The sequence below is a fragment of the Hemiscyllium ocellatum genome, chromosome 1 (genome assembly GCF_020745735.1).
Source record: "Hemiscyllium ocellatum isolate sHemOce1 chromosome 1, sHemOce1.pat.X.cur, whole genome shotgun sequence".
In the NCBI taxonomy this organism is placed as follows: domain Eukaryota; kingdom Metazoa; phylum Chordata; class Chondrichthyes; order Orectolobiformes; family Hemiscylliidae; genus Hemiscyllium; species Hemiscyllium ocellatum.
In genome coordinates this window covers 69999777-70024837 of record NC_083401.1, presented here as the reverse complement: position 1 = coordinate 70024837, position 25061 = coordinate 69999777, and the positions used below count along the sequence as shown (strand labels likewise).

Sequence of the window (25061 nt, the reverse complement as noted above, 5' to 3'; positions counted from 1 at the left end):
AGATTAAGAAGAAGTGTGATGTTTAACAAGACTTTATGACCCATCGTGACCTTAACATCTGAGGGTGGATTACCAAGAAATCCATAGGAGCTGCTATGATTGCATCTGCAACTTGGTAAGCACTATGGGACTTTTCATCATAGTATATCATCCATGATAACTGCATGTTAATTATAGGTGTTAGAAATAATTTGAACATGTTGTGTAGATTGATTGTATTACTGTTCTAAACAATATACAAAAGAAATTACAAATCCAACCTATCCAATTACCATCCATCAACCATGAGCAAAGTGGTGGAAGAGGTCATCAACTATCAAGCAGCATTTACTTGACAATAACCTGCTCACTAACACTCAGTTTGGGCTCCACCAGGGCCACTCAGCTCCTGGCCTCATTACAGCCTTGGTCCAAGCTGGACAAGAAAGGTGAATTCCAGAGGTGAGGTGAGAGTGACTGCCTCAAGGTTACATTTGACCGAGTGTGACATCAAGGAGGCTGAGCAAAACTGCAGTCAATGGAAATCATGTTAAAAATCTCTATTTGCATAAAGGAAGATCGTTGTGGTTGTTGCAGGTCAGTTATTTCAGCACCAGGGCATCTCCGCAGGAGTTCCTCAAGGTAATGTTTTTTTACCCAATTATCATCAGCTGCTTTATCAAAGACATTCCCTCTAGGGTCAAAAGTAAGAATGTTCACTATAGGGAACACAAAGAGAGTTCCTGTATTTCCACGATGTGATAAGAAAGGAGCAAAAATGTAGCTCCTAATCAGGATGATATGTAGGTTGAAGAGGAATGTGCCAGTGCTGGTGTTCCCTTGCATGTACTGCCCTTGTCTTTCCAGATGGTATTTCTAAATGGTAGACAGAGTTTCCAGTGTGTGCAGGTGATGAAAGGAGTAAACAATGAAAGTGTTGGATGGGCTACTTTGTCATAGATGGTGTCAAGCTTCTTGACTGATAGTGGAAAAGGTTTGGGGAGTCAGGAGGGTCCAGTCTCTGACCAATCTTGCAGCCACAGTATTTATGTAGCTAGACTAGTTCAGTTTCCTGTCAATGGTACTGTTTAGGAAATTGATAGAGGTGGAGGGAGAAGAGGCATTTAGTGATGGCAATGCCAATGAATGTCAAGCACAGATAATTAGATTCTCACTTGCTGGAGATAGTCATTGCCTATAAGTTCTGTGGCATCAATACGACTTGCTACTTATCAGTCAAAGCATCTGGATATTATCTTGCTGCATATGGAAATAAACTGAGGGGTTGTGAGCGGTACTGAACATTGTGCAGTTATTGGCAAAATAAACTTTTATTCCCACTCATTGCTTCCTGTGTGCCAACCAGTTCTCTATCCAAGTCAGTAACTCTGTTCCCGCAATCCTATGCAACTTAAATCCAAGCTTCACTACTTAAGAAGTCATAAATGGTGCTGAACATTCGTTTTCCTGACCTTATGATGGCAGGAAGACCATTGATGAAGCAGCTGAAGATGGTTGGGTCTAAGGCAATATACCCTAAGGAACTCCTGCAGAGATATCCTGGGACTGAGATGATTGACCTTCAACAAGCAAACCCGTCTTCCTTTGTTCTAGATATGACTCCAACCAATTGTATTGCATTCAGTGTAATTACTCACTTGTTCATTGTTAGTTTGGAACTTGCTTAATAACTTTGACAAAAGGAGAAGATATTTAAACATTGATACTCTATGGTTTTCCAAGATTGGTATGATAAAATCTCATGAGGACAAAACAATGATTTCCAAATTTTGATTAAACTGTGATTACATGCAATCTTGTGCAATACATTTTTATTAGCATAATGCAGAAAGAAAAACACAGCCTAAAAGTGCATTCTGGTGACAGAAAGTTTGGAGACTACAAATGATGACTAAACAAACAGTCATCTGTTGCTTGAGCTCTCATCTAGGGGAACAGGTCAAATCTATGATATATGCAAATTAAATCACAATTCATAGGATGGAGGATAGAAAACAACATTAAACACATGCTGTTATACTTGAACTCAAACACTGGATTAAAAGTGCAATAATTGCTTTTAATATATTTAGTCATCCATTATTCTATTCTGAAAAGAAAGTGTCAGTTATCTATAAGTATTTTTTAAAAATCAAAGCAATTTCTTTGAAAAATATTAACCAATAGTGCATGTGACAATAAAGCTTAAATCAAATTATAAAAATTCAAAATCAAATCAAATAGCAGTTACCAATGTAGGCTAATAGAACTGCAATTCTCATGGAAAACTGGGTAATAAAAACCACTCACACTTATTCCCTGGCTGCAGTGGCTACACTGAGCTCTTAACCTCTTTGTTCTCCCTGACTCCACATCTAATTCTGTGGTTAAAAACCACCACAATACACTGGAGTCTGTAATGAAACTTTCTACCTTTGACGCATGCAAACTTTGTTCCACTAAGGAGTTCAAGAACTTGATGCAGGACAATAAAAAAAACTCTTTTACTTAGTTTGTTACTTTACAGAAGAAAACAAGAAGTCAAAATGTTTCTCACACTCATCAGGAGTAGATTAGAAGAAACAGACTTCAGGAAGGGTCACAAATTTAGACAGGATAAGTAGAAGGCACTGATTGTTTGGGCCATCACTGGCAGCAGGAACAGTTAACATTTAACATTAGTTCTCAGTCAGACAGGTAGATTCTCATTAGTCAGCAAGTTGCCATTGGGAATGCAGTAGGCATTCGCAGTGTCCATGGCTCCTTTTTACATTACAAAAAAGGGCAATCATACTATTTCTTTTTTTCCTACATAAAGCAGGATTCTATGTATTAGTAGACATAGATTCAAACACTTGCAAATGCATCACAATGGCAGCCTGATTAATGATATTAAATTGAAACAGTCAGGATTACTTATGGAAGAGTATGCTGGCCTTGGAAGGATTTTGAAAGGGGTTAACAAGAATGATCTCAGGGAGGAAGGAGTCTGTACTCAGCGTAGTTTAGAAGGATGGGGAAAGATCTGATTGAAAGTTACAGAAAACTGAGCGGCCTGAATTCAGCAGATGTGGAGATATTTCCACTAGTAGGACCCAAGATACAGCTTCAGGGTAAAGGGATGACCGTATATAACTGAGATGAGGAGGAATTTCTTTAGCCAGATGGTGGTGAATCTGTGGAACTCATGGCCTCCTGTAGCTAAGTCACTGAGGTAATTTAAGACAGAGATAGTTAAGTTCTTCATTAGTAAGGGGATTAAAGGTTACAGGGAGAAGACAGAATGCTGCTGTGTAACATATTAGCCATGATCAAATAGCGGAGCCAACTCAATGGGCTGAATGACCTAAATTCTACTCCTATACCTAATGGTCTTCTCGCCCATCACCTCCCACCCAACCCCCCAATGCCCTTCATAACCTTCATTCCATCTCTATGTCAATTCATGCACCAAGGCATACCCAACCCCCTTTCATATCAACCATGCTACCTCCATAGCCCTCAACCCCGATCTGTCATCAGCAGACTTCAGGAATCATGTGGAGATAAAAACATTAAATTTCTAAAAATCTATTACAGTTCATGGACACTAGACATTGTTACAAACTGGCATTCAATCATCTAAACCATCTTTAATCTCAAGTGGCTCTAATCTCTTCTGAACACAAATTTCTATTCAGATCCCATATCAAATACATTTAATTCTTTTACAGTCCTTTAAACTGTAAAGTCAGAGTCTTCTGCTGAGATGATTGTGGCTTTTAAAACTCAGCCAAGCATTTACTTTGAAACAATAATGTCCTGTACAATATGTTAATAAAGATGCATTTTCTTTTCTAACCTAAGTCAGATGGTATGTCAATCAAGTATTAATTAGAATTAAAATTACTACAGTATAGAAACAGGCCCTTCGACCCAACAAGTCCACACTGACTCTCCAAACAGTATCCCACTCAGACCCATTACCCTATCGTATTACTCTACATTTTCCCTGGCTAATGCACCTAGTCTACACATCCCTGAACACTGTGGGCAATTTAGCTTAGCCAATTCACCTAACCTGCACATCTTTGGAGTGTGGGAGGAAACCCACATCGGCAAGAGGAGAATGCGCAAACTCCATACAGTCGCTCGAGGCTGGAATCGAACCCAGATCCCTAGTGCTGTGAAGCAGCAGTGCTAATCACTGAGCCACTATGACATCCTTCACCCCAAGGCTGCGCCTCAGGTCATACTAATGGAAACATCTCCACATCAGCTGTATTTAGGCCTCTCAGTTTTCTGTAAGTTTTAATTAGATCTCCCCTCATCTTTCTCAACTCTGCTGAGTTACAGACCCAAGCCCTTCCTCCTTGCGATCATTCTTGTTAAGTAGTGCTGTAGAAGGTTTTATTTAACTCTCAAGAAGGCTTGATCTGAGCTGTTTTCATTTTGCAAGAGTGGTAGCTTAAAATACTTCAGATCATGAAACTTGAACAATATTTCCTATTATTTTTACTTTCTCAATTTGTGTTTCCGACATTGTGGGTTAGGATAAAATGAAGTCTGTTTGAACTCAACATGATGTTCAAATCCTTCTGGAGTTTGGGTTCCAGCCTATGTGAATCATTCCCCATCGACTGCTAAAAAAAAATGGGATCTGTTGGCCACGGAAGTGGGACTTCTGCTTCAAGGTCCCACCCATTTAATTATCCGCGGAGTCTTCCCAATTCCATGAAACTCTGACACTTTTGCTGCAGGGGGCAAGACACAATTAGTGCAGTCAAGTGTTAGTGAAAACTGGAACAAGCATTTCTAAGGAGAATCTGACTAATTATTTGAAGCTTGAAGTGAACCTCAAAGGTAGAGGTAGCAATCAACAGGAATGACCAACTGGTTGGAACATATTTCAGAATCCTAACGCTCGAGTAACCAAGCAGCTGTTTCTTATATTATTATTTTTATCTCTCTTTCTCAAAACGTTACAACTGTAATCATTTTTGTAGCTATTTTAATTTTCTTGCAACTATTTTGAACTTGTAATCACGGATACTAATAAACTAGCATGATTAAGCATATACAACCTTTGATTCAATATTAGACTAATCAGTGGACCCTCTAACTTCAAAAAATGTTGATCTTGTTACACTAATCTTGCCTCACATACCTCCTGTGCAGTGTAACCAGTATGCCTCATTCTGTCTAAGCACCCTATGATCTGTATTTCTTGCTTGCTATGATCTGCATGTACTGCTTGCAAACAAAGCTTTACACTGTATTTAGGTACACGTGACTAAAACAAATCAAATCAAAATCAATCATCAATTTGTTCACTTTACAATTCATACGTCAAAGTGAATAATAAGTGTCAGTAAGAGTTTTCAAACCGTTCTAACGTTGCAAATGTAGCGTTCTTCTAAAGCAGCCCATCCTGTCTCTGACCTCCATCGGTCATTGAAATCCCATTGTGCTGTCCTGTAATTCTCTTTCTTTTATTCACTATTTACAACTGTTTATTCTGATAGCTCCTGACTTCCAATGTCCCCTGCTAGCACAATGTGCAAGTGGGTGGCACAGTGGTTAGCACTGCTGCCTCACGAGACCAGGGTTCAATTCCTGCCTCAGACAACTCTCTGTGTGGAGTTTGCACATTCTCCCTGCGTCTGCATGGATTTCCTCCCACAATCCAAAAATGTGCAGGTTAGGTAAATTGGCCATGCTAAATTGCCCATAATGTTAGGTGAAGGGGGTAAATATAGGGGAATGGGTCTGGGTGGGTTGCGGGTCGATGTGGGCTTGTTGGGCCGAAGGGCCTGTTTCCCACTGTAAGTAATCTAAAACAGCAATCTCCTGCTGAACTGAAGTTCCCAACAATTGTTGCTACAATCTTATGCCAAAAAACATCTCTGCCCTAAAACCTGCAGTAATGCTCAAAACTGTGGTTTTCATTCAATGGACTAAAACATGTCTGACCTGGTGCTCAAAATTCATCTTTCCATTTATATCCTCCTGTATAACTTTGTACAAATTGCTCAAGTAATAAATCCTTATCAAGAAAAGTACTGATCCATACTAAATTTCCATAACCGATTTTTGAGTGGAGTTGTCCCCAAAGTCTGTGGACAAATACATGGTTAATGGGTTCATATTGTTCTTTTTGCTTTTCTGCTGATAAAATTATCAAATAAAATAAGGTTCCATATGTTGATGATTTTGGTTGAATCGGATATGACCAGAATAAATGAGAGAAATCATAACTTAATTAACATTGCTTTTGTTTCCTCCCTATAGAAAGCTGTCTTTCTCATTTTCCTCACTATCAGGGCCAACTAGTACAGAACTGACCATGCCTCAAATTGGACTTTCCGTATTCCATGATACAGCACATTGACACACCTGCATATCCTCCATTATACAGTTGAATATCTTGAATAACATACCGTTAATTATATAAGTTAGCTCGCTGAGCTTGAAGGTTTGTTTTTGTCACCATGACTGAATAACATCATCAGTGAGAGTCTCTGGTGAGGCACTGCTGGCTTGTCCCACCTCTCTATTTGTAGGTCTTGGTTTCTGAAAGTGGGGATTGTTAACATACCATTACGTAATTGTTATAAAAATTAATTTGCATTAGCGAGGTTCTCATCTGAAAAGTTTTACTCACAATTTGGGGTTTAAAAGTCTGAATGAACACATGATTTTTGCCTGATAGTTTCTTTTCATCCAAACTGGTTAACAATATAAGGGGTTAAAGAATCAATACAGCAAAAGCAACGTAACCAGAATGAAGACCAAACATAAGCCATCTGTAGGCATGTCTGATTCAGAGTCTACAAGTGGTCCTTCCGACATTTCATAGTCAACAATTCTGTGCCTAACCCGAAGTTGAACTTCAAATGATGTGCCAACACAAACAGTAGATACTTGGTTACATTTAAAGTACAACTGCTTATCATATTCTCCAATCATTTAAACTCCATAGGTGAGGGCATTTTCATCATTCGGTTAAGATTACTTATTCACTTACAAGTCTTTATATTTATCAAAACAATATTTCAAATGTTTTTAAATTGCCTATAAATAGTGCAATTGAAGATTGAGATGAAGGCACATTATTAACATTTTTTAAACTCTGCTCACCCTGTTCATATTACCTTCCTGAGTTTGAGATGCCTGATTTCTGAAGAAGAACAGCTTTAGGATAAGTTATACAGCTGAAAATCTCAGATTTTTCTATGATTTTATCATTTGAATTAACCTGCTCCTTCATGTTGTCTTTTGCCCAAGTACAACAGAGTTTGAGTTTATATATGTGTAAAGGTAAAGTGTAAATTTGCCATAGTTTTAGCAGACTATAGGCACTGTTCTCCTGTTAGAGACAGATAACTGATGGTGGTTTAAACTGAGAGTCCCCACATCTCACACAATGGAGAGGGTGAAAAGGAGAATCCTTTGTGGTAACTTCAGCCAGTGTGGGAATTGAACTCACATTGTTGGCATCACTCTACATTGAAAACCAGCTGTCTAGCAACTGGTTAACCAACCCCCATTTATATACATGCATGAATGTGTAAAATTCCAATTAGTGATGCGATGTTTAGATTTTCATATTAGGGAAAAACCCCTACTAACAACTGACTGAGTGCTAATGCTAACAGCACTGGTAACAACATTTTAAAATCACTTGGAGATTGTACAAACTCCTTGCACAGCACCTGCAACAAACCCCATGTGCAGTGTGAGGCACGCTCCTGAAGGTTGTCCTATTAGATAGAAAAGTACAGCATAGAACAGGCCCTTTGGCCCACGATGTTGTGCCGAGATTTAATCCTAATGTAAAATATAGTAACTTCACCTAGGCACCCCTCAACTCACTGCTATCCATGTGCATGTCCAGAAGTTGCTTAAATGTCCCCAATGACTCTGCTTCCACCATCACAGCTGGCAACGCATTCCATACATTCACAGCTCTCTACCTAAAGAACCTACCTCTGACGTCTCCTTTATACCTTCCTCCTGATATCTTCAAACTATGACTTCTCGTACCAGTCAATCCTGCCCTGGGGAAATGTCTCTCGCTATTGACACTATCTATTCCTCTCATTATTTTGTACACCTCTGTCAGGTCTCCTCTCTTCCTCCTTCTCTCCAGAGACAAAAGTCCGAGCTTATTCAACCTTTCTTCATAAGGCAAGCCCTCCAGTCCAAACAGCATCCTGGTAAACCTTCTTTGCACCCTCTCCAAAGCCTCTATATCTTTTTTATAGTAGGGCGACCAGAACTGGACACAATATTCCAAGTGTGGTCTCACCAGGGACTTGTAGAGCTGCAGCAAAACCTCACGGCTCTTAAACTATTCTGGAGTCTGGGTCAGATGCGAACCATAGTGAAGCTTCAGCTGTTCAATACGCACCTAAAATTGGTTCTCATTCACTTGATTTAATGTTTGATTAGTCAGCCAGAAAAAAGTAGGGAAGAAGCATAATCACATTTTCCCAATATAAGATGGATGGATTGGTTTCAAATAAGAAAAATAATGCGCCAAGTAGAAACTGAAAAAGACACGTATTTGCTTTGCACCTTCCATGAACCAAAAATGTTACAGTGTTTCACAACAAAATGAGTACTTGTTGAAACGTATTCACTGTCGTAACATAAGAAACATGGCAGCCAGCTTATGCACAGCTTATTCCTGATGAAGGGCTCTGGCCCGAAACGTCGAATTTCCTGTTCCTTGGATGCTGCCTAACCTGCTGTGCTTTAACCAGCAACACATTTTCAGCTTATGCACAGCAAAGTTAACAAACAGCAATGTCATATTTACAAAACAATCTGACATAGCGATATTATTTGAGTGATAAATATAGAGAAGGATATCAACTAAACACTGACAACTGAAATGTGAACATCAGGTGAGACTGCTATTTCCAGTTGACTCTCCCAGATGAGAATGCTATGCTTCAGTAGAGGTCTGAGTTATCCTTAAGCATGAATTATAAGAGATTTTACAAATGTTTTTTACAAATATTTCCAGCTTCTGCTGGAATTCCTATCTCCTATTCCTTGCATTATTATGCAAGGACATTTCCCTTGAGGACTTTCCAATGGTCCACCAAATCCTGAGTGGAGGACGCTGGAAACTCTGGAGGTAAGAAATGGTTTGTTCCCTGAGTTGTGGTGACCAATTGACAAAGCTCCAAAGGAAATTGTCAATTGTATTCCAGGATTCATGACTGGAATTCACTCCGGTCTAATGCTGGCAGGAATATGGCGGCTGGGGGCATTTAATTGCAGTAGAGGCCATATGTCAATCTGATGACATCAGATAAACATCCTTCAATAAAGTCACAGGAAAGAAGGGGCTGATGTGAAAATGTCACTTGCTCAGTTCGGCTTGCTTGCTGAAGAGGGAACTATTGACGATGTAGAACAAGTGCTATAATACAGGCTGAGCAACAGACCCTGCCAATGTCAGGAATTAGGTGAACAGGGCTCATAAGTTACAAGGCCAACCTGTGTGCCAGTCTGCTGACCTTCTTCCCAATGCAATTGTTTTGGCTGGTGCGGATGCAGCACCAGGGAAATAATTTAACTCCTTAAAAGCATTGCTAAAAATACGAAGACCGACTAGAATTTCATAGCTGGCTTCCAGCTTCCCAACATGACGAGGGCCAGATTGTGTCAGGACAGCACCCAGAGGCTGGCTTGATTACCAACTGAACCTCCCACAATTTACCCATGGTTCAGGGATTAATAGGAGGCGTACTGTTTTCCCAAGAATACATTGAAATGGTCACCTACCAAACCTTACGAGTTTTGCCAGTGGTTTATTGAGGTGGGGGGGGGGGGGGGTTCTTGTTTCACATCTGATAGCCAATCAGCAAGGGCAGGGGAGGGGAGCCTGGGTTGCAGACATTGGAATTCACACCGCTGCCCCTTCATCTGACCTTCCTGCTTTCCCCTCACTCTCTGATATGCATCAATCTGAGACCTTCTCCTCCTCCCCCAGATCCGCTCCATCCTTCCTTCACTCACCTGCATTGAAGGATCCAGCTACAAGCCATGGCAAAGACCCTGCGGCAATACTTGCTGTACCATGGCTGACAGTGATGCTGCCATCAATGAATATTGTTCGGAATCTCCAGGCGGGATGGAGTGGTCTACCTCCCTTTGGGTTCCAAAATCCCAGGGGCATCCTCATTACCCTACTAAACCTGGTTAAGCCTTCCTGATGAATCGGTGTGCGCCTCCCAACTATTTTCTAACTAGTTCTGAGACCCACGTCACCCTACATTAACTCCAGCCTCGTGACATTTTTACAGAAGATAAACATTGAATAAAAGTCAAAACTGAAAACTATTTTGTCTTTGAATGCTGTTGAATGAATTCCAAGTAAAACCAAAGGAAATGGGGCAAACCCAACGTGGTAAACATCATGTGCAATGTTATTTAAAGTTTGAAAAGGTCTCTTGCACAGTTACACATGGTATTTCTACACAAAGCAGGAATGACAGATCTAAAAAGTCATCCAAAATCATGGTCATTGACCACAGGAATTTCAAACCTCCCAAGCCAACTCTAAATCCCAAGTTTCTTCTTAAAGCATCCTCAGGAAAAAAAGTAAGTTTACTTTTCCTCTAAATACTGACCTGGAGTAATGATGATATCATTGGCATTGCTGATCATCTCAACTGTTTGGTCCACACTGTCTTCAGTGTGAGTGTCTTTGATTTCCATGGGTTTACCAATGCCAGTAGATGAAGTGCCATAACTACCAACAATCACATTAACCAGAGGGCGGTTCATGGCCTACAAATAAAAAGCTTGATGTAATAAGTTTTGTCACGTTTGATTCGCTTCCTCTTTCGCTGCTTCAGCACAGGACAGGAATTTACATGGTAGCTTTATAAAAATTTTGTGGAGAACAGATTTGAAACAACAGAGACTTTAAAAGGAGGAAAAGCTGCTTGTTAAATCAGTGCACTGGGATATTTACAGCAACAGCAGTCTGTCTCCCTGTGGTAATTTTTAATAACTGCAACATAATATACATTTCCTGCAATAATTTGCTTAAAATTGGTCTGGCAAATATATTTCCAGATTCTTTATGGGGGTGAGGAAATAAGATCTTTCTAAACCTCTGACAAACAAAAGAAGACAGAAAATGTGTCCAATTTCAAGGATTCGAGTCAGATCATCTTGTAGATACACTCTCTGCACTTGTATTCCTTCAGATTCACACTTGCTAAAGTCACTTAAATGAGAAAAGGATGCAAGTTCCTAAGGAGGTGGCATAAACCTTTTGTCACAAAATGCAGATCTCAAATGCTCTGAAAGCCAAGATGTTATTTAAATCCTTGATTTTGTAAACAGAGGGAAGTTTTATGTGGGACTTTGGGTGCAAATGACTCTCCTAAGCCAGCATTGTGTCAGGAATAGTCACCCAGCAGTATTTTCAAAGAAGGTATCATTAGACACTCATACCTCTACGAAGGATGGCAGGGGTGGATGCATTGGAAGCTGAGGTCTGACAGGAGGCAGCCAACTATGGAAGGAGCTGCAATCAACCATTCCAGATACAAAAAAAAGATAGAAGGCACCTCCAAGCAAATTTAAACTCCAAATTTTGAATTTAGAATTGGCCATAACTGCTAGGCCACCATTGTGGAGGGCAACAGTGGCAGTGTGCACTGCTGGCTCTCTGCTCTGGAACCAGGGGGTCACGTGTTACAGTCCTGTGGGTGGAAAATAGCCCAGAGGCAATATAATGCCAATAACCTAGCATGCCAGTCAGTGATGTGAAATTATATGGTTGCCCACTTTTGTCCTTGCACTTATACTGGAACAAATATTCTGCCCCAGGCCATAGAAAGTGTATTTATGTTTGACCACTGTAAGTTCTAGCCTAAGCTACAACTAGCAAGAGCATGCCTATGTCTGAGAACACAGAGGGGCAACCAGTCAGCATAAAGTTATTGGAATAGAAACAGAAAGGTAGAAAGCAGGAGGAAGGCTGTAAGGCTTGCGGGAAATGAAAGCCTGGATATAGAAGGGCCAAAAGACATCAAATATATTAAAATGAGAAGGGAGGAACAAGAATAAAGATCTTTATCAAAATAACAATGCATGTGCTCCTTTTCTGCCCAAAATTAATATGTTTTGGAATGGAAAGTGGTTTTGCTTGCTTTACCTGCAAACAGCACTTAGCCAATCTCTTAACACAAACAAAATGATTGTTTCAGTACACGTGACAATAAATTTAATTCAATTCAATTCAAATTCAAGGTTGGGTGCAAATGAATTGCTGTGTTCACGTTTATTCCACATCTTGTGTTGAGGGTTAACATTTCTTAGACCCACTCAGTCTAGTTTGGATGAGGGAGTCCATCATGATATCATGGGAAGTCGATAACGGTCATTGAGTTCTGGTCTTCTATTTGGTCGAATGTGTAACAGTCTGGAAACCCCATAGTCTTTAGGTGTTGGTACCCTTAAACAATGCAAAGTGTGAATTCCATAAATGGCTGTGAGGTGTCCTCACTTCTCTCCATTTTAAATAGGTTTTTGGCAGAGGCTTGACAGTGTCTATGGTCCAAATGCCAAAGTCACATCTGCCCACTTAAGTTTCTTGGTGTCCAATTTTTATAAGTATGGATTGACAATTCATAATATGGCATGTCTGTAGTGGGTATAACATAACTCAGAATGGGAGTTTCCCTGTGAAGCCATTCTGCACATATTCTGACAGTCAAGCAGGAATCTAGTACTGTTAATTACCCTCTTTCTTTAAAAAAAACCCCAATTCTGTTTTTTTATCAAATCTCAAATTGTGTTTTTTTTCTCGTGGCTGTTCATTGATATCTGTATGCAAGGTTTCAGAGACTGTAATACCAACAGACCGATGATTCACAAGGCTTTTAGTGGTTGAGGGGAGTTCAAATTCCACACTAACTCTTATGGTGGGCTCAGATTTCACACGTTCAAGGTCTGCTCCCAAGTTAGTCCAATGTAAATTCCTCTGCCTGTTTTGATATGTTGCATGTAAAGCTCTTAACCCTTTCATGGATGCTTCCACTAACCATGGTTTCTGCACTCTGTCAATGGCTTTTGTTCCTCAGATGACTCTGTACCTTGTCCTCAATGGGCTCAGAAAGTGAAGCACTGGGTATGGCTTGAACCTGACCCTGTGATAGTTTAGTGGACAATTTCATTTTCTCGTAGCTTCTGTAAGTGCAGCACACCTTTGGGTAAGTTGATGTTTCTTTTCCTTTCACCTTACGGCTGTACTTGTCCTTAATGTGCCCCATGTTTCCTGAGAGACTCCTGCCAATAGGCAGCTTCTAATTTCCGCTGGACTCCCCTAAGGAACTTTGACTGGGCAAGGCATCACCTTTGTTGTCCAGTTTGGGAAGTTCCTCTATTCCTTGACAATTCCTGAGAGAAGCTATCTGCTAACCAGACCACTGGATCTGACCCTTAATTCTTTTTCAATTTTATAGGCCAGGCCCTGGCTTCTGAACTTTTGTGGGTTCTATCTTCTTAGACTGAGGGGCACCTGAAATTCAGGAGGTTCTTACCTAGCCTTTTCAATTCTTTATTAGCTTTCCTTCAGTTCCCTAATCCTTCCTGCCCTGCCACTCCTCTGAATTTATGGATTTCCTCAGCTCTTTTTGGCTAAGCAGTGTTTTGCTGTTTCCCTTCTGTTTCCCCATTCGTTGTGAAATGCTTTGGACCCTCTGGACACAGAACCTAGCAAGTCACTTCCAAGTAATAGGTCTACCCTCAGTCTGGGTAAGCTTGGTACAACCCCAGCTGTGACTCACCAACTTATTCTGTCAGTAAATCTTTATGAAGGGAACCTTTAATCATGTGTCTGTAACCTCTTTGACCAACAATTGGGGTGGTATTTCAGTGACCTTCACTGCAAGTACTGTTTAACGGCATCCTGTGTCTCTAATGGTTATTTCTCTCCTCAAAGCTTGTGATACTAAAGGGGTTATCTTTCCTTTAAGCAAGAAACTTTGGCGGGTATACTGACCTCCCACAACATGTTTGCATCTGGGCTCAGTGCCTTCAAAGTTACAGACACGACTCTGATCCCCAACCTGTGTTGATCTTTTAAAAAAAAATAGCTTTCTTAGAATTTCAAAGGTGGTCCAGTCAGGCCCTTCCCAACTTTCGCCAGTATGTCAAAGAAAACTGTTCTTTTTAAATTGGGGATTGATCAGCCCTGCCTTTTCGACTCTTTCTACTCGAGTCAATCTATGTTTCACCTCCCTCCATCTTGTCTCTCCCCAGCTTGTATGAGTCACTAAATTCAAATAGTCCCATGATAAGAGTTTTGTGGGTCAACTCTCAGCCAAAATGGCCTTGTCTCTAACTATCAGATGCCTTCACACCTTTATATGAGGTTGAAGACTGTACAGGAGGCAATTTTTAATTCATCCAGCAGGGCTATTTTTCCTGGGCAGGGCTAAGCACCATCAATATTTAGGGATAGCAGCCACTGGTCAAATGCAAATTATTACTAATTCTTTTGAATTTGAGGAAGGTTTGATAAGACTGTTTATAAGATTTATGGACCTGTTGGTCCTCCACCTCCAGAATTGATTTAGGTTTGTCTATTCATAGTTTGCACCAATATCGGGGTGAACAGGGAATAAATGTCTGGGAGTTTTTCTGAGGACAATCCAGACTTCTCCCAGCCTTGTTAACAGATCTGCCAAATTCTAAAAGAATGCAAAGAAGGTTCCCACATCAGAGATTGCTGGAAAAGTTCAGCAGGCTTGGTAACATCTGTGGAGAGTAATCAATTAATCTTTCGGGTCGAGTGACCCTTCCTGTTCTGAGTTAACTGTGATTTTTCTCCATAACTGCTGCCAGACCTACTGAAACTTTCCAGCAATTTTTGTTTTTGTTTCTGATTTACAGCATCTGCAGTTCTTTTCATATTTTATTAAGGTCTCTATTTCCTCAGCCTCATTCTTGAACTAGTTAGGAATGAATAACTTCACAAAGCAAAGCTTATCTCCGAGCTCTGGTATTTTAGCATTCCCCCAAGATCTCACAACTAGCTAAAGTCAAGCTCTCCCATGTTGCTTCAGTCTATCTCAGGTCCCCATTTGATTGCACTTGGAATTCCTTCTCAAACTTATCCAGCTGTGAGGTTGCTTTCTCTCTCATTCCTTCCCTAGTTCCCACTTGCTGGAAACTCAAGCTCCAGCCTCCACTTCTTGAGGTACATTTTTGCCTTTTTTAGTCCCAGAACCTCAAGCTGTTGTGAATCTGGCTGAGGCTAAGAAGATTATCCAATATTTTTAGTACCTTGGGCTTCATGTAGGAATGCTATATATTAAATTATATTGCTTAGTTACACATTATAGCTGTTCTATCGTTGTTTGCACTCTTTTCACCAAGGTTAAGTAATCCTGTTGCTCAAAGCTTTTATGTCAAAATGAGCCTTTTATGGTGCAGTCTTGGTATTCACAAATATTGCTTTTTCTTTATTCACAGGCCATGGACATCACTGAGTGGATCAGCATCCAATGCTCATCATTGGTTCCCCATGAGAAGTGGTGGTGAGCTGCCTTCTGGAACTGCTACAGTCCATTGTTGTAGGTCAGTCCATTGCTGCAGGTAGACCCATTGTGCCATTAGGGAGGGAGTTCCAGGATTTAGATGCAGTCACACTGAAGTAACAGTGAAATATTTCCAAGTTGGGGTAGTGAATGGCTTGGAGTGAACTCATAGGAAGTGCTGCTTCTATGTATCTGCAGTCCCTGTCATTCTGGAAGGGAGTGTCCATAAGGGAGTTTGGAAATGCTGTCCAGGAAGCACTGGACAATTGCTGCAGATGGTACACGTTGCTGTTCCTGAGTAGTAGAAAATCAGATCAGAGTTGAAGAGTGTGGAGCTGGAAAAGCACAGCCGGTCAGGAACCATCCAAGGAGCAGGAAAGTTGACGTTTCGGGCATAAGCCCTTAATCAGGAATGAGGCTTGTGGGCCAAGGGGGCTGAGAGATAAATGGGAGGGGAGTTGGCAGGGGAGAAGGTAGATGAGGTTACAATAAGTAGATGAAGGTGGGGGTGAAAGTGACAGGTTGGAGAGAAGGGTGGAGCAGATAAGTGGGGAGGAAGATGGACTGGTAGGATCGTTCAAGAGGGCAGTGCCGAGTTGGAAAGTTGGATCTGAGATAAGGTGTGGGGAGGGGAAATTGGAAACCTGGTGAAATTCACATTGATCCTATGGGTTTGGAGGATCCCAGGCATGGGTGGTTAGGGTTTGGCGGTGGAGGAGGCCCAGGACCTACATGTCCTTGGGAGAGTGGGAGGGGGAGTTTAAAGTGCTCAGCCACAGGGCAGTGGGCTTGGTTGGTGGTGTCCCAGAGATGTTCTCTGAAACATTCCACAAGTTGGCGTACTGTCTCCCAAACTCCACCCTCTTCTCTGACCTATTACTTTCACCCCCACCTTCATCTACCTATCGCATTCCCAGCTACTTCCCCACTCCCCCCAGCACCTCTCCCCTCCAATTTATCTTCCAGCCCCCCCTTGACCCACAAGCCTCATTCCTGATGGAAGGACTTATACCCGAAACGTCGACTCTCCTGCTCCTTTAATGCTGCCTGACCAGCTGTGCTTCTGAGTGGTGGAGGGAATGGATGTTTGAGAAATGTGATACCTATCAAGCGGGTTGCTTTGTCCTGAATGGTGTCAAGATTCTTAATTGTTATTAGAGCTGCACTCATTTAGGCATGTGTAAATTATTCCACAGCACTCTAGATTTGTCTCTTGTAGTTTATAGTCAGAAATTAAGAAGTCAGAACATTAGTCACTCGCTGTGGGATTACTAGCCTGCAGTACTTATATGATTTATGGAACATGGTAACCTCCAGGATATTGATATGGGAATGCCAGTGACATCATGGGCTGATAGAAAGATTCTCTCTCATTGGAGATGGTCGTTGCTAGGAACTTATGTGGCTCGAATGCTATTTGCTACTTGTCAGCCCAACTTAGATATTGTACAGGTACTGCTGTGTTTAAACATGGCGTCTTTCAGTATCTGAGGAGTCAGGAATGGTGCTGATCATTTTGTAATCATCAGCAAACATCTCCAATTCTGACCTTATTATGGGGGAAGGTCACTGATGAAACAGCTGAAGGTGGTCAGGTCTAAAACTGCTGCAGTTCCTTTCATTTTTATCTCAACAATTTGTGCTATGTTATTTTTCTCAACTACAACCTTTTTTTAAAGTCAGATTCTTTTTTCTTTTCTTTTTTTTGGTTCATTTGCTCCAAAGGATTTAAATTCTGAGGACTGACCCCAATTCCATCACAAGCAGAATATATGTCCTCTCTTATCACCCACAATCAGTTACTTTGTGATGAAAGAGGTATTAATTTTCCTTACCTTTGCAGTGAGTATGCCAATTAAAATGTTCAGCAGTAAACCTTTGTGGTTTTAAAACAAAGGAAGTGACTTATTCTCACCCACCTGATTTAGCACAATTCCGGCAAGTCAGTCTCACATACACAATGATGACTGAACAGAGTGAAAGATTTTGTACTTTACAGATTACAGTTAATTCAGTCTTTGATTTACAATTTCCAGTCGGCCACATGACTGACTTGTTGTTTCTTGAATGGGTTCGATGATTTTAAGTTGAAATGAAGATCATATAAAGTGAAGCCTTCACAGCAGGTCGAGAAGTTTCTTATTATTGAATATCTAAGAGTTTGGGTGTCAGGTGAACTTTGAAACTAGAACAGATAAAGTACCTTGGCTGCTGAATGACCTGCAACTAGTCTCAGAGTCTGGTTCACATACTGGCATGTGATTAATAGTTCTGTCTGATTTTTAAAAAACAGACAAAAAGATGGCTGTCGCATGAAGTAACTTTTCAAAACTTCAAGGTCTTTCTGCAAATGAACTGTTGTGTTTGTGTTAGCTCCACATCCTGTTGTGTGGATTCACATTTCTGAAGCTGACCACAGCCCAGTTTGGATGAGGCAGGCACGGAGTGAAACTGGACTTGGGTTTTTGACGTCAGACAGACAATATGTAACCTTTAGTTGGTGAACCACAGTTAGACAATTAAAGTATGAATTCCACAAATGGATGTGATGCACACTCATCTATGTTCATTTCAATCAGGGTATTTATCAGATCCTTGATACCATCTATAGTCCAAATGCCAAAAGACACGTGATTTCCTGCAGTCGTCCTAACAGCTTGAGGGTGTTCAATTTTTTAAAATATTCACTGAAAGCTCCTATTACAAAATGCCTGTACTGAGCATGACAATAAACAGTTGAAATGTGAATGCACAAAGCACTCAAACACAAACTTGAAAAATGGTTACAATGGTGAGGGACAAATCGGAGAACGTAATATTCCTGGTTACAATATTTTAGGATGAGGCAGGACAAAAAGAAAGTTCATAAAATCCCCTTAAAAAATAGGAACAGGAGTAGGCCACTTGACCCCTTGAGCCTGCTCCATCATTCAACAGGATGATGGCTAATCCGGCATTCCGCACACCCATCTTCATGTCTTTTCTCCAGAGCACTTGATTCCTGTACTGATCAATAATCTATCTCGGACTTAAATATACACAAGGATTCTGCGCCCATAGCTCTCCGTGGCAAGAAGTTCCAAGACACACAATGTTCTGAAACAAGAAATTTCTGCTCATCTCAGTCTCAAAGTGGCACACTTTAATTTTGAGACTGTGCCTCTGGTCCTAGACTCTCCAATGAGGGGAAATATCGTCTCAGCATTTACCATGTCAAATCTGTTAAGAATCCTATATGTTTCAGTGAGATCATCTCTCATTCTTATAAATCCTAGCAACTTTTTTAGTCTTTGCTGATAAGACAATCCATAAGACATACCAAGACCAAACTCAGAAATCTTCTCAGTTCTGCCGCCATCCAATGATAACTTTCCTTAAATAATGGGATGAAAACTGTCGACAGTAGTCCAGATGTGGTCTCCACAGCCCCCTGTACTGTTGCAGAAAGCCTTCCCTGCCCTTATACTCCAACCCCACTGAAATAAGGGCCACCATTTCATTTGCCTTCCTGATCACCTACTGCAACTGTGTGCTAGCCTTCTGTGTTTTGTGCACAATTTTGCCCACATCTCTTTATGTTAGAGTTTTATATAGTTATTTTCCATTTAAATCACAGTCTGTTCTCTTGTTCTCCATTCACATTTTCCTACTTTATACTCTGCATGCCAACTTTTCACCACTTACTTCAACTATCATTGTCCCTCTGCAAACTGTTTGTAAGACCTCTCATTATCTGTCCTTCCCACTATTTTTATGTCATCTGCAAATTTGGCTACAATGCATTCACTTCCTTCCTCCAAGTCATTAATATATTGTAAACAGTAGCGGTCTCAGCACTGATCCTGTGGAATGTCCCACTGGTCACAGGTCATCAACCTGAAAAAGGACCCCTTTCGCCACTCGCTGTTTCCTGCACGTAAGTTAATTCTCCATGCCAATGCCAATATACATGGAACATTTATATTCCATGCCAATATACTGCCTCCAACACCATGGGCTCTTATTTTATTACTTAATGTTTTGAGAGTTACCTTGTTGAACAAAGCAGCATTGATGAATAATTCCACAGCAAAGACAAATGTTTGCACTAAGAGAGGACTTGTATAGATGGAGTAATGCTTGGTCACCAAATTGTGAAAATGAGACAGTGGGGGGAAACTGCAGACAGTTCAAAGCTATGACAGTACATCAAAGTATTAACAGTGTAATTTTAGCCATGTAAACATATAGTGATGCTTTTTGAAATACAACTAGAACTAATGGCAGGATCAGTATGTTTATGACACAGAGAGAAAGAAAACTGCTGGATTTAATTTTGGGCAATGAAGTGGGGCTGTGACAAAAATCACAAAAACTAGAAAACAGATTGCTGGGTTCCATGAAGACCAGTAAAGGCTAATGAAGGGTCAGTAATGAGGGTGCTGGACAGGAAAAAGGCTAAGCTAAAGAGATTACACAACAGCTGACCCAAAATTACTGAGTAGCAAAGTTAGCAAAGAGGTCAAAGGTGAGCAGAGATATTTTCATAAATTCATTAAATGGAAAACCATGGCAAACATATCCTTATTAAGTTTTTAAAAAGTGCATCAAGATAGCATTGCATGATTAAAAAGATATTTAAAGTAAACAAACTTAAAATTATTATGATTCAGGTCAGAGCAATTTTACATAAACAGCGATTAAACTTCAAATGTAATTCATTGACTACAAAAGCACATCTTGAGAATCTGAACTATACTAACTGTATGTAAATGGGACGACCGATACAGTTAACTGCAGGAAAGAGTTTGGTTCCAAAAATAAAATTGAGCAGGACTCAAAGTGGACAATTCATCAAAGTCTGAAGGCTGTTGAAACAAACAAGACAGAGAGGATAACACAGAGACTCTGCCATAAATTATCAATCTTCCTTAAATAAATCACTAATAGCTAACACACAGGTAGAAAAATGAATCCAAAAGCTAACTGAAAAGTTGACCTTCTCTTATGAGGACTGACTTCAAAGATATTTAAATACCTATTCTCAGAATGCAAATTAAGAAATGTAATTTTCTCTTCTACATTTAACGTCTTTCCCATCATTACCATTCCAGGTGCCCAATGATGTCTTGTTTCAAACAGTTCTGTCCCTTCATTAGTGCCATTGATTCATTCATTCATTCATTCAGTTGAACAACAACTCAAGCTCCCTTTATTTGTTGTATAGAAGTGATTTGGTTTCCAATATGCATTTCTTTCTGACAGTTCAAGGACTGGCTATGGAGAATCTGGATTCAGGTGCTAGCATGTAACTCACCACTCTGCTATACACCCTCAATCATAGTCCTTTATTTGAAAAAGGAACATTCTGCACTCAGTATTAGAATACAGGACTCCCAGGCCAGCTTTCCTGTGTTACAGAGTCAAAGAACTCTTGTGTCTTAAACTGAAACTTAAAAGGAGCTCATTATGCAACATTTGAATCTCGTATTAACCATTCTTGATGACTATCCAATTGAGGCCACTATTCCTCCCAGCTCTACCTCTATTGCTACAAATAAATACAGACATGAATTCCACAGAGAAAATTCTAATGTCATACTCTAGCCCCATCCATGGCTGCGTACTGCATCAATGTTTGAAGCTCATTAATCAATTTAAACATGGGTAAGGAACAAATCTTGTGGAAGAATACAGATCATGGAGCACAACTTCAAAATTAGAATTAAGTACTAATTCTGACAGAGTTATAGAGATGTACAGCATGGAAACAGACCCTTCGGTCCAACTCATCCATGCTGACCAGATATCCTAACCTAACATAGTCTCATTTGTCCACACTTGGCCCATATCCCTATAAACGCTTCCTATTCATACACCTATCCAGATGCCTTTTAAATGCTATAATTGTACCAGCCTCTACCATTTCTTCTGTCAGCTCATACCATACAGGCATCACCCTCTGTGTGAAAATGTTGCCCCTTAGGTCTCTTTTATATCTTTCCCCTCTCACCCTAAACCTATGCCCTCTAGTTCTGGACTCCCCAACCCCAGGGAAAAGACCTTGTCTATTTCTCCTATCTATACTCCTCATGGTTTTGTAAACCCCTTAGTCTCTGTGCTCCAGGGAAAACAGCCCCAGTCTATTCACCCATTCCCTTTAGCTCAAATCCTCCAACCCTGGCATCATCCTTGTAAATCTTTTCTGGGCCCTTTCAAGTTTCACAACATCCTTCCGATAGGAAGGAGACCAGAATGGCATACGATATTCCAAAAGTGGCCTTACGAATGACCTGTACAACTGCAACATGCCCTCCCAACTCCCATACTCAATGCTCTGGTCGATAAAGGAAAGCATACCAAACACCTTCTTCACTATCCTATCTACCTGCAACTCTACTTTCAAGGAACTTATTGTCTAGAAACACTCTTCACATAAACGGCAGTAGAAATCAGAATCGCTCTTTATCCAACAATCTATTGAGTCCATTCAACTAAAAATTTCAAAGGTGTGATTGATAAATTGTCATCAAGCAAGCATGAAAAGTTACAAAACCAGGAGGAATAGATTTAGTTAAGGTGCAGATTAGCCATAATTTAATTGAATAATAGAATGCAGGCTGAATTATTTAGAAGACTGAGATGTGATCCATGGAAATATACAAAACTGCTAGAGGATCCTGGGAAGCACCAAAGGATCAGAGAAACCTTGATGTGCATGTCCTCCAGTCCACTCAGGCAGATAAAGTGATTAAAAAGGCACATAGGAAACCTAACTGAGGTCTAGAGTTTAAGAGCAGGTACGTTATGCTAGAAGTGTATAAACAATTGGTTAGGCCACAGTTAGAGTATTGTGTGAAGTTATGAAATCTACAGTATAGGAGGGATGTGATAGCCCTGGAGAGGGTGTAGAGGTTGTTTATCAGGGTGTTGTCTGGATTGGACAGGTTAAGAGGATAGCTTAGACACAAGGAGGAGTGTTGTCTTTGGAGCAGAGGAGGCTGAGGGGGGCATAAGTGAGATGTCGGAACAGATAAGGTAAACTGGAAGAAACTTCCCCTTGTTAGAATGGGAGCATAGATTTAAGGTAAGAGGCAGGAGATTTCTACGGGAAGAGAATTATCTTTCATCCAAAAGGTGGTAGGAATCTGGAAATCAGTGCCTGTAAGGGTGGCAGAGGCACATATCCTCATAGTATTTAAGAAACATTTCAATGAGCACATGCAATGCCTTGGCATAGAAGGCTATAGGTCAGGTGCTATAAGATGGGATTAGAATAGTCAAGTGGCTGTTTTTGTGCAGCACAGATCTGATGTGCTTTTTCTGTGCCGTCAACCTATATCTCTATGACCTGCCATCATAATGTTTTCACAGTTGCAAGATTTAGAAATAGAGAGCATTGTCTCAGGATAAGGAGTCAGTCATTTAGGATGGAGCTGAGGGGAAATTTGTACACTCGAAGGGTTGCAAATCTTGGTATATCTTAAACTGTGGTCGATTCATTGCTATTTATATTCAAGACTGAGAAATAGATTCTTGGGCATCGAGAGAATCAAGGGATGTAAGGTTTGAATATGTGCCTGGAGTTGATAGCTATGATTGTGCTAAATGTCAAAAATGCATCTCAGAGCCCAATGGCCTACTCTTGTACCTATTTCTTACGCTTTAATGAAAAATTAAAGTAAGTTGACATGCTGTTGTCAGCGCAATGTTGAAACTTGCATCTGCTCAGCATTTTCATCCATTAACTTTCCTGTTTGCGAAAGAAATGTCTGTAGAAACATGCACAAATACTTGCTTACCACACACATGATGTAGGAGAGGAGAGCACCAGAAGACCCAATCAAGGCACCAACAATAGTTAAGAGGCTGTTGTTCAACAGAAACCCTTGAGCACACAGGGCCCAGCCGGAGTAACTATTCAGTACAGTGATTACCACAGGCATGTCAGCACCACCAATAGTGGCTGTTAATGTCACACCCTAAAGGACCAATACAAAATGACTCACAAAAACAGACTGTTGCAAACAACACAAACTTGGAGCATTCAGAATAACTCCAGACAAACCATAACTTTACAAAAGGAAAATGAAAGCTTCCATTTCATGAGAAATGTGTCTAAAAATAATCTAAACAGTAAAGATCTACATGATTTTCCATTTTTCGATTGATGCCTCAAGACAATTCATGGGCGGCATGGTGGTTCAGTGGTTGGCACTGCTGCCTCACAGGACCAGCGTCCCAGGTTCGATTCCAGCCTCTGGCGACTGTCTGTGTGGAGTTTGCACATTCTCCCTGTGCGTGGGTTTCCTCAGGGTGCGCCGGTTTCCTCCCACAGTCCAAAGATGTGCAGGTTACGTGAATTGGCCGTGCTAAATTGCCCATAGTGCTAAGTGCATTAGTCAGAGGGAAATGAGTCTGGGTGGGTCACTCTTCGGAGGGTTGGTGTGGACTGGTTGGGCTGAAGGGCCTGTTTCTACACTGTAGGGGAATCGCATCTAATAATAAAACATATTTCATGATCTAACAATACCTGTGTCAGTGGAATTGTATAGTCAGGATCTAGAAGAACTTCTGTTCTCTATAAGCTAAAAAAGAAATTGCAGGGAGACACAATTTCTGATATATTGATCACTGATTACAACGATCCTGGCGCAAGCAGGAAGTATTTTGCTGCAGATTATTCTACAATATAAAGGAGCCACAGGATTCCAAACATTATTTTTTTTTAAAAATACATGTTGTTTTTGGTTTCTTCCACCTGTTCATATTCTGCTTATCCATTACTGATTTCTTGTATGGAGACAAATATAAAAGAACTTTACATTTCACTCCCTCTATGGAATTGCCCCTTATCTGTTTGCATGACCACCTCCATCCTTACAATCCCTCCAGAACTCTCAGTCTCTCTGATACAGAAGTTTCATGAATTACCCTTCTCCCTTTTCTCCACTGAAAAACAAGGCAACAGGGTGAGGGACAGGATAGTACCTAATGGAGCCAATTCAATTTTCCATCTAGTCATTGAAATGGAGGGGATCTATCCAGAATTTCCACAGGCCTGACTTTCCACTGTGCCTGGAGGATCTAATAATCCCAAGCACAGGAACATTTTCCCACTTTTAATTCTTAAAGAAAGCCACAAATCACAAGAAATCTCATCCTTTCTACAAGTGGATTATCACTCCAAACAAGCATGTTTCTATTGTAGGTTGACTAGGGGACGTCTATACCTCCCGAAGTTACCGCCTCGTCTCTCAGCCATCATTTTTATTTACTTGCAAGTGTTACTTGTTGACTGTTTTCTGTTACATACCATAACCACAGACAGAGCAGATACAGATCCCAAACAGGCAATACCAGTTACATAGCTTGGGTCAATCAAATAAGGAACAATTGCTCCGGCGCTGATTGCTAGCAGACCTGCATTGATAAAGTGGCGCCCAGGAAGCAGAAGTGGTGTTGAATTCAACACACCTGCAAAAAACAGAAAAATAGCATTGTTTCATACGTATTTATACATTTTGTTGTGCAGCTCATTACCAC

At 40.6% G+C, this 25061-nt stretch overlaps 1 pseudogene; it reads right to left on the bottom strand.

Annotated features, from left to right (window-relative positions):
- Positions 1-25061, bottom strand: part of LOC132831632 (NAD(P) transhydrogenase, mitochondrial-like) — a 178568-nt pseudogene that overhangs the window by 49280 nt on the left and 104227 nt on the right.